The 10,598-nt window shown below is 39.9% G+C and overlaps 1 pseudogene; it reads left to right on the top strand.

Annotated features, from left to right (window-relative positions):
• The first annotated feature begins 315 nt into the window (after positions 1-315).
• LOC124103280 (olfactory receptor 2W1-like) lies at positions 316-1,304 on the top strand (annotated as a pseudogene).
• The last annotated feature ends 9,294 nt before the right edge of the window (positions 1,305-10,598 follow it).

Here is a 10,598-nt window from a genome sequence, read left to right as displayed (position 1 = left end):
TGCAAAAAAAAATAATAATAATAATTCCAAACTTCAAAATTATGCACATGAGAAAATTAAGACTGAGTTAAGAGTGGTTTCATGAAGGTCATCTAGATTTTAAGACATCTAACAAACTAATTGCCATAAAAGAACCCATAACAAATACCAAAATACTTTGTTGTAATTTTACCCTTTATCCATTTTTTAATTATTGCCCTAATCTTTTTGTTTAATTCTGTATTTTATCAAATTTAATTAATGAGTGTTGACAAATATTTTGTTTCCCCCTTCCCTTTTTCCTCTTCTCACCTAGGATATAGACTTTGTAGAATTATGGTGGGCCAAAGCAATTATAGTTCTTCATTTGACTTCATTCTGCTTGGCTTCTCTGACCATCCCAGACTGGAAATGATGCTGTCAGGAGTTGTCACCATCTTCTATTGTATCACATTGATGGGAAACACAGCCATCATTCTTGCATCTCTCCTGGATTCCCACCTGCACACACCAATGTACTTTTTCCTCAGGAATTTATCTTTTCTAGATCTGTGTTTTACAACCACCATTGTCCCTCAGATGCTGGTCAACTTATGGGGACCCAAGAAGATGATCACCTTTGTGGGTTGTGTCATTCAACTCTATGTTTACATGTGGTTGGGCTCCATTGAGTGCCTTCTTCTGGCTGTCATGTCCTATGACCGTTTCACAGCTATTTGTAAGCCTTTGCATTATTTGATAATCATGAACCCTCGTCTATGTCTCAAGATGATTGTTGTGGTCTGGAGTATTAGTTTGGCCAATTCTGTAGTATTATGTACACTCACCCTGAATTTGCCTAGATGTGGAAAGAACCTTCTGGATCATTTCTTGCGCGAGTTGCCAGCTATGGTCAAGATAGCTTGTGTAGACACCACAGCAGTTGAAATGTCTGTTTTGGTTTAGGCATTATCATTGTTCTCACACCTCTCATCCTTATCCTTATATCCTATGGTTACATTGCCAAAACTGTGCTAAAAATGAAGTCTAAAGCTGGACAATGCAAAGCAATGAATACCTGTGGATCTCATCTCACTGTGGTGTCCATATTCTATGGAACTATTATCTACATGTACCTACAACCAGGTAACAGTGCCTCCAAAGATCAGGGTAAGTTCCTCACCCTCTTTTAGACCATTATCACTCCAAGTCTCAACCCCCTCATTTATACCTTAAGGAATAAGGACATGAAGGATGCACTGAAGAAGCTGATGAGAGTTCACCATGAATCTATGAAAAAAGGAACTGGGAATCATAGAAAAATATTAGAGCAAATAAAACAATGAAATATATTTTCTAATTATCTTTAATTTTTACTGAGGCAAGTAATTCTTATAGATTTTAAAACTTTGTGGATACAAACAATATTAGAACCATTCTGCTTAGCTTTTCTGTCTATAATCAGTAGGTTGCCAGGAAATACACATCACTTTTTTATGTTTGCTTGAAATATAATACCAAAGGACTATAACAAATTTGAATGCATTTAATTTTTTCTAAAGCTCCACAGAAGCTGCACTGATTGTTTTGTATTTTTAATACTAATGATTACATCTTCTAAAATAGACCTGAATTAGTGCTTTTGTATACATTTTGTACATTAATTTTTTTTTTACCTTATGTGGTGCTGAGAATCGAACCCAGTGCCTCACACGTGCAAGGCAGGCTCTCTACCAATGAGCTACAGCTCCAGCCCATGTACATTAATTATATACAATGACCTAGCACATTAAATTTTTGTGATGTCACTCAATATGTTTGGTTCAGATAATTTTAGTGTCTTTTTATATTGCATTATCATGAAGACTCACCTAAAACTATTTACTCTGTGTTCAGTAAAATATCAATCTTTCATAAGAGGTCTTTGTTATATCTATTACTATGTCTATTACTACTTTATTATAAAAAGAGTGAAATGGAAAATTAAGGAGTTTAAAGGTAATAGACTTATTTCTTATTCATTTATGAAAAATTCTACATTTGTCTCAACCTTAACTGAAACAATGACTAATTTGTAACTAGTTGTGAAGCTTTTGAGATAGATCTATAAAATCATGAAATGGGTGTGAATTGAAAAATGTGTAAGATTTACATGTAGCACAATTTCATAAAATGAATCTTCTGATTTCCATGTATCAAGGTATGTTTAGCTTTTGTGTGAAAATGTGACTCTTTAAACTTTGAAGTTTTCTATGATCTAATGACACCTTTCCATAAGATCTCATATTTTGTCATTGTAATGAAGAGATTTCAGATACTTTACTTACATTAAATATTTTATCCTCTACCATTTTATAATTCCTGAAATAAGAAAGGAATCTGGATAACTTCTTATATAGTCAGAACACAGTAATGGCTCACAAAATATGCTAAATATGATATAGTTGATATCCTTGCCTTCATATAACAGCTCTTTTAATGTTGTATTCAGAAATACTTTAGCAACCAACAAAAGTTGTCTATAGAAAGGATCTAAGTTCTGTGGCCCTGGTGTATTTTTTCTCATATTTTGTTAGATTTATAATTAATTAATAATGTTCAGAGGAGCCAGGTGCAGTGGCACACCTATAATCCCAGCTGCTGGGGAGGCTGAGACAGGAGGATCAAGCACCTCATCCACAGTGAGGCACTAAGCAACTCACTGAGACCCTGTCTCTAAATAAAATATAAAATAGGGCTGGGATGTGGCTCAGTGGTTGAGTGACCCTGAGTTCAATCCCCAGTAATGTTCAGAAGAATATTAATTCATTTACTAACTTCAAAGATCTAAGTATACAAAAGATAATAGCCAGAGACTTTTAGAAAAATGTATTTCATACCTGTGATTATTTTTTACCTGTGTCTACTTTTTCTTGGTTCAAGTCTCTATATTTGGACTGAAATTAAGCCAATATTTCAAATATTTAATCTCTATCTGAATTAAATTTATAGATCATTATAGAAATTACAATATCCTTTAAATATTTTGAACTTCTATAATCAGAATCTCTATACTGATCTCCCATTTGTGAAATAATTTATGGATTGAAAAGTGACAAAATATGATTCTCTTTGATGAGAAGTTTTTTTCTGACCAATGTATCATGCCAACATTTATGAGATTCACCACACATGCTTTGACCTCTTTAAAGTGTTTGAAACAAATGTATGTACAATCGTTAAAGAATGAAACAAGCATTCAACTGGGACTCAAGACTATAACTGGAATTTTCTTTACCTTGTTTAAAACATGTAATATTTCTATGCCTTTAAGATTAAAATGGGAACTGTGACCACGCACAGAGCAGGCCCAGCGGCCTGCTGAGGGGCAGAGCCACCCCCCACCCCCCGCGCCTGCCAGGTGACCACCGACAGAAAAGGCCCAGTGGCCCGCGGTGGGACAGAGCTTCCAATCACTCCTGCAAGGTAGGCGGGCCTGCGACCCACTGGCAGAAGAGGAGCAGCGTCCTGCTGAGAGGCTGAGCCACCCCCTCCCCCTGCGCCGGCAAAGTAGAGGGAACTGTGACCACGCACAGAGCAGGCCCAGCGGCCTGCTGAGGGGCAGAGCCGCCCCCCACCCCCCACGCCTGCCAGGTAGGTGGAACTGTGACCACGGACAGAAAAGGCCCAGGGGCCCGCGGCGGGACAGAGCTTCCAATCACTCCTGCAAGGTAGGCAGGCCTGCGACCCACCTGCAGAAGAGGAGCAGCGACCTGCTGAGAGGCAGAGCCGCCCCCTCCCCCTACACCGGCAAGGTAGAAGGAACTGTGACCATGCACAGAGCAGGCCCAGAGGCCTGCTGAGGGGCAAAGCCACCCCCCACCCCCTGCGCCTGCCAGGTGACCACCGACAGAAAAGGCCCAGTGGCCCGCGGTGGGACAGAGCTTCCAATCACTCCTGCAAGTTAGGCGGGCCTGCGACCCACCGGCAGAAGAGGAGCAGCGACCTGCTGAGAGGCAGAGCCGCCCCCTCCCCCTGCACCGGCAAGGTAGAGGGAACTGTGACCACGCACAGAGCAGGCCCAGTGGCCTGCTGAGGGGCAGAGCCGCCCCCCACCCCCCGCGCCTCCCAGGTAGGTGGAACGGTGACCACCGACAGAAAAGGCCCAGTGGCCCGCGGCGGGACAGAGCTTCCAATCACTCCTGCAAGGTAGGCGGGCCTGTGACCCACCGGCAGAAGAGGAGCAGCGGCCTGCTGAGAGGCTGAGCCGCCCCCTCCCCCTGTGCCGGCAAAGTAGAGGGAACTGTGACCATGCACGGAGCAGGCCCAGCGGCCTGCTGAGGGGCAGAGCCGCCCCACACCCCCCGCGTCTGCCAGGTAGGGGAACTGTGACCACCGACAGAAAAGGCCCAGTGGCCCGCGGCGGGACAGAGCTTCCAATCACTCCTGCAAGGTAGGCGGGCCTGCAACCCACCGGCAGAAGAGGAGCAGCGACCTGCTGAGAGGCAGAGCCGCCCCCTCCCCCCAGCGCCTGCAAGGTAGACGGAACTGTGACCACCATCAGAGCAGGCCAGACCTGCAACCAAGAGACAGAACAGGCCCAGTGGCCTGAGGAAGGGTAGAGCCGCCCCCCCCCCGCGCCTGCAAGGTAGGCGCACCTGCGACCCATTGGCAGTACAGCCCCAGAGGCCTGCAGAGGGGCAGTGCCGCTGCCTGCGCCTGCAGAGTAGACAGAACTGTGACCACCGACAGAACAAGCCTAGCGGCCCGCAGAGGGACAGAGCCGCCGCCCGCGCCTGCGAGGGAGACTTCGCAACTATACAAGACCAATATAAATATATAGGGGGAAAATTCAATAGCACAACAGTTTCACCAAGTAGAAAGGAACGCGAACAGTATGAAGAGACAAGGAAAGAAAGGACCACAAGCATTGCAGGTCAACTCAACGTTAGAAGAGGTAATAGCTGCAGCAGATGGAATGTCAGATAAAGAATTCAGGATATACATGCTTCAGATGATCTGGAGTCTCAAGGAAGACATCAGACAGCAAAATCAGACAATGAAAGATCACTTCAACAATGAATTACATAAACAAATCCAAGAAGCAAAAGATCAACTATACAGGGAAATAGAGGTTATTAAAAACAAACAAACAGAAATCCTAGAAATGCAGGAAGCAATAAGCCAACTTAAAAACTCAATTGAGAATACTACCAGCAGAGTAGAACACTTAGAAGACAGAACATCAGACAATGAAGATAAAGTATTTCATCTTGAAAAGAACATAGACAGCTCAGCAAGACTGTTAAGAAACCATGAGCAGAACATCCAAGAAATATGGGATAACATCAAGAGACCAAATTTAAGAGTCATTGGGACACAGGAAGGTATAGAGCTCCATACCAAAGGAATGAGCAATTTATTCAATGAAATAATACGAGAAAACTTCCCAGACCTGAAGAATGAGACAGAATCCCAAATCCTAGAAGCCTACAGGATGCTGAATGTGCAAAATTATAAGAGATCCACACCTAGACACATTATAATGAAGATGCCCAACATACAGAATAAGGAGAGAATTTTAAAAGCTACAAGAGAAAGGAAGCAGATTACATTTAGGGGTAAGCCAATCAGGATAACAGCTGATCTTTCAACACAGACTCTGAAAGCTAGAAGATCCTGGAATAACATATTTCAAACACTGAAAGAAAATGGGTTCCAACCAAGAATTGTGTTTCCAGCAAAATTAAGCTTCAGGATGGAAGATGAAATTAAAACCTTCCACGATAAACAAAAGTTAAAAGAATTTGCAGCTAGAAAACCATCTCTTCAAAACATCCTTGGCAAAACATTACAGGAAGAGGAAATGGAAAATAACAATGAAAACCAACAGTGGGAGGTAGGACACTAAAGGGGGGAAAATAATCAAAGAGGAAAACAAACCATGTTTAGTAACATAGATAAACAAATATGGCTGGAAGAACAACCCATATCTCAATAATAACCCTAAATGTTAATGGCTTAAACTCACCAATCAAGAGACACAGGCTAGTAGAATGGATCACAAAACAAGACCCAACAATATGCTGCCTACAGGAGACGCATTTGATAGGAAAAGACATACATAGGCTGAAGGTGAAAGGTTGGGCAAAATCATATCACTCATATGGACTTCGAAAACAAGCAGGAGTATCCATACTTATATCAAATGAAATAGATTTCAAGCCAAAGTTAATCAACAGGGATAAAGAGGGACACTACATAATGCTCAAGGGAACCATACACCAACAAGACATAACAATCATAAATATATATGCCCCAAACAATGGTGCAGCTATGTTCATCAAACAAACTCTTCTCAAGTTCAAGAGTCTAATAGACCACCATACAATAATCATGGGAGACTTCAACACACCTCTATCACCACTGGACAGATCTTCCAAACAAAAGTTGAATAAGGAAACTATAGAACTCAATAACACAATTAATAACCTAGACTTAATTGACATATATAGAATATACCACCCAACATCAAGCAGTTACACTTTTTTCTCAGCATCACATGGATCCTTCTCAAAAATAGATCATATATTATGTCACAGGGAAACTCTTAGACAATATAAAGGAGTAGAGATAATACCATGCATCCTATCTGATCATAATGGAATGGAACTGAAAATCAATGATAAAAGAAGGAAGGGAAAAGAATACATCACTTGGAGAATGAACAATAGGTTACTGAACGATCAATGGGTTATAGAAGACATCAAGGAAGAAATTAAAAAATTCTTAGAGATTAATGAAAACACAGACACAACATATCGGAATCTATGGGACACATTGAAAGCAGTTCTAAGAGGAAAATTCATTGCTTGGAGTTCATTCCTTAAAAAAAGAAAAAACCAACAAATAAATGATCTCATACTTCATCTCAAAATCCTTGAAAAAGAAGAGCAAAACAACAGCAAAAGAAGTAGAAGGCAAGAAATAATTAAAATCAGAGCTGAAATTAATGAAATCGAAACAAAAGAAACAATTGAAAAAATTGACAAAACTAAAAGTTGGTTCTTTGAAAAAATAAACAAAATCGACAGACCCTTAGCCATGCTATCGAAGAGAAGAAGAGAGAGAACTCAAATTACTAACATACGGGATGAAAGAGGCAATATCACAACAGACACTTCAGAAATACAGAAGATAATCAAAAATTATTTTGAATCCTTATACTCCAATAAATTAGAAGATAGTGAAGGCATAGATAAATTTCTTAAGTCATATGATCTGCCCAGATTGAGTCAGGAGGATATAGACAACCTAAACAGACCAATATCAATTGAGGAAATAGAAGAAACCATCAAAAGACTACCAACTAAGAAAAGCCCAGGATCGGATGGGTATACAGCAGAGTTTTACAAAACCTTTAAAGAGGAACTAATACCAATACTTTTCAAGCTACTTCGGGAAATAGAAAAAGAGGGAGAACTTCCAAATTCATTCTACGAGGCCAACATCACCCTGATACCTAAACCAGACAAAGACACTTCAAAGAAAGAAAACTACAGACCAATATCTCTAATGAACCTAGATGCAAAAATCCTCAATAAAATTCTGGCCACTCGGATACAAAAACTTATCAAAAAAATTGTGCACCATGATCAAGTAGGATTCATCCATGGGATGCAAGGCTGGTTCAATATACGGAAATCAATAAATGTTATTCACCACATCAATAGACTTAAAAATAAGAATCATATGATCATCTCGATAGATGCGGAAAAAGCATTCGACAAAGTACAGCATCCCTTTATGTTCAAAACTCTAGAAAAACTAGGGATAACAGGAACATTCCTCAATATTGTAAAAGCAATCTATGCTAAGCCTCAGGCTAGCATCATTCTGAATGGAGAAAAATTGAAGGCATTCCCTCTAAAATCTGGAACAAGACAGGGATGCCCTCTCTCACCACTTCTGTTCAACATAGTTCTCGAAACACTGGCCAGAGCAATTAGACAGACGAAAGAAATTAAAGGCATCAAAATAGGAAAAGAAGAACTTAAATTATCACTATTTGCAGATGACATGATTCTATACCTAGCAGACCCAAAAGGGTCTACAAAGAAACTATTAGAGCTAATAAATGAATTCAGCAAAGTGGCAGGATATAAAATCAACATGCATAAATCAAAGGCATTCCTGTATATCAGCGACAAATCCTCTGAAATGGAAATGAGGACAACCACTCCATTCACAATATCTTCAAAAAAAATAAAATACTTGGGAATCAACCTAACAAAAGAGGTGAAAGACTTATACAATGAAAACTCCAGAACCCTAAAGAGAGAAATAGAAGAAGATCTTAGAAGATGGAAAAATATACCCTGTTCATGGATAGGCAGAACTAACATCATCAAAATGGCGATATTACCAAAAGTTCTCTACAGGTTTAATGCAATGCCAATCAAAATCCCAACGGCATTTCTTGTAGAAATAGAGAAAGCAATCATGAAATTCATATGGAAAAACAAAAGACCCAGAATAGCAAAAACAATGCTAAGCAGGAAGTGTGAATCAGGCGGTATAGCGATACCAGACTTCAAACTATACTACAGAGCAATAGTAACAAAAACAGCATGGTACTGGTACCAAAACAGGCGGGTGGACCAATGGTACAGAATAGAGGACACAGAAACCAATCCACAAAACTACAACTACCTTATATTTGATAAAGGGGCTAAAAGCATGCAATGGAGGAAGGATAGCATCTTCAACAAATGGTGCTGGGAAAACTGGAAATCCATATGCAACAAAATGAAACTGAATCCCTTTCTCTCGCCATGCACAAAAGTGAATTCAAAATGGATCAAGGAGCTTGATATCAAATCAGAGACACGCCGTCTGATAGAAGAAAAAGTTGGCTACGATCTACATATTGTGGGGTCGGGCTCCAAATTCCTCAATAGGACACCCATAGCACAAAAGTTAATAACTAGAATCAACAAATGGGACTTACTCAAACTAAAAAGTTTTTTCTCAGCAAAAGATACAATAAGAGAGGTAAATAGAGAGCCTACATCCTGGGAACAAATCTTTACTCCTCACACTTCAGATAGAGCCCTAATATCCAGAGTATACAAAGAACTCAAAAAATTAGACAATAAGAGAACAAACAACCCAATCAACAAATGGGCCAAGGACCTGAACAGACACTTCTCAGAGGAGGACATACAATCAATCAACAAGTACATGAAAAAATGCTCACCATCTCTAGCAGTCAGAGAAATGCAAATCAAAACCACCCTAAGATACCATCTCACTCCAGTTAGATTGGCAGCCATTATGAAGTCAAACAACAACAAGTGCTGGCGAGGATGTGGGGAAAAGGGTACACTTGTACATTGCTGGTGGGACTGCAAATTGGTGCAGCCAATTTGGAAAGCAGTATGGAGATTTCTTGGAAAGCTGGGAATGGAGCCACCATTTGACCCAGCTATTCCCCTTCTCGGTCTATTCCCTAAAGACCTAAAAAGAGCATGCTACAGGGACACTGCTACATCGATGTTCATAGCAGCACAATTCACAATAGCTAGACTGTGGAACCAACCTAGATGCCCTTCAATGGATGAATGGATTAAAAAAATGTGGCATTTATACACAATGGAGTATTACTCTGCATTAAAAAATGACAAAATCATAGAATTTACAGGGAAATGGATGGCATTAGAGCAGATTATGCTAAGTGAAGCTAGCCAATCCCTAAAAAACAAATGCCAAATGTCTTCTTTGATATAAGGAGAGTAACTAAGAACAGAGTAGGGTCGAAGAGCATGAGAAGAAGATTAACATTAAACAGGGATGAGAGGTGGGAGGGAAAGGGAGAGAGAAGGGAAAATGCATGGAAATGGAAGGAGACCCTCAGAGTTATACAAAAGTACATACAAGAGGAAGTGAGGGGAAGGGGAAAAATAATATAAGGGGGACAAATGAATGTCAGTAGAGGGAGCAGAGAGAGAAGAGGGGAGGGGAGGGGAGGGGAGGGGAAGGAAGTGGGGATAGTAGAGGATAGGAAAGGCAGCAGAATACAACAGACACTAGTATGGCAATATGTAAATCAATGGATGTGTAACTGATGTGATTCTGCAATCTGTATATGGGGTAAAAATGGGAGCTCATAACCCACTTGAATCAAATTGTGAAATATGATATATCAAGAACTATGTAATGTTTTGAACAGCCAACAATAAAAAATTAAAAAAAAAAAAGATTAAAATGGGTTACCAACTTCCCTTTTCCTGTGATGTCTTTCACTGATTTAGTGTGGCTTTACTATTTTTATTAGAGATTTATAGTTATATGTAGCTGGGTTCATCCCAACAAACTCATACCTGCATGGAAATTTATTTCAGTTCATGAACCACCTTTTCATTTCCATCTTCCTTCTCTTCTCCCACTCTCCTTCCTCTACCCTAGATTTCCTTTTAATTTTTATTTATTTTTAGATAAACAAGCAAAAGGAAGTCATGTATATTAATTTGTACTTGGTTCTTTGTTATCTTTCCCTCCCCCTTTCCTTTATTCTACTCTAGCTTCCATATGAGAAAACTTACAACTTTTAAGTTTGGCTAATTTCATTTAGCATGAATATTCTTCATTTATATCCATTT

The sequence above is a fragment of the Marmota monax genome, unplaced genomic scaffold (genome assembly GCF_021218885.2).
Source record: "Marmota monax isolate L192 unplaced genomic scaffold, Marmota_monax_Labrador192_F-V1.1 WCK01_AAM20220418_F8-fsc00280, whole genome shotgun sequence".
Taxonomy (NCBI): Eukaryota; Metazoa; Chordata; class Mammalia; order Rodentia; family Sciuridae; genus Marmota; species Marmota monax.
The sequence above is the reverse complement of the archived record's forward strand: the minus strand, read 5'-3'. Positions and strand labels throughout refer to the sequence as shown.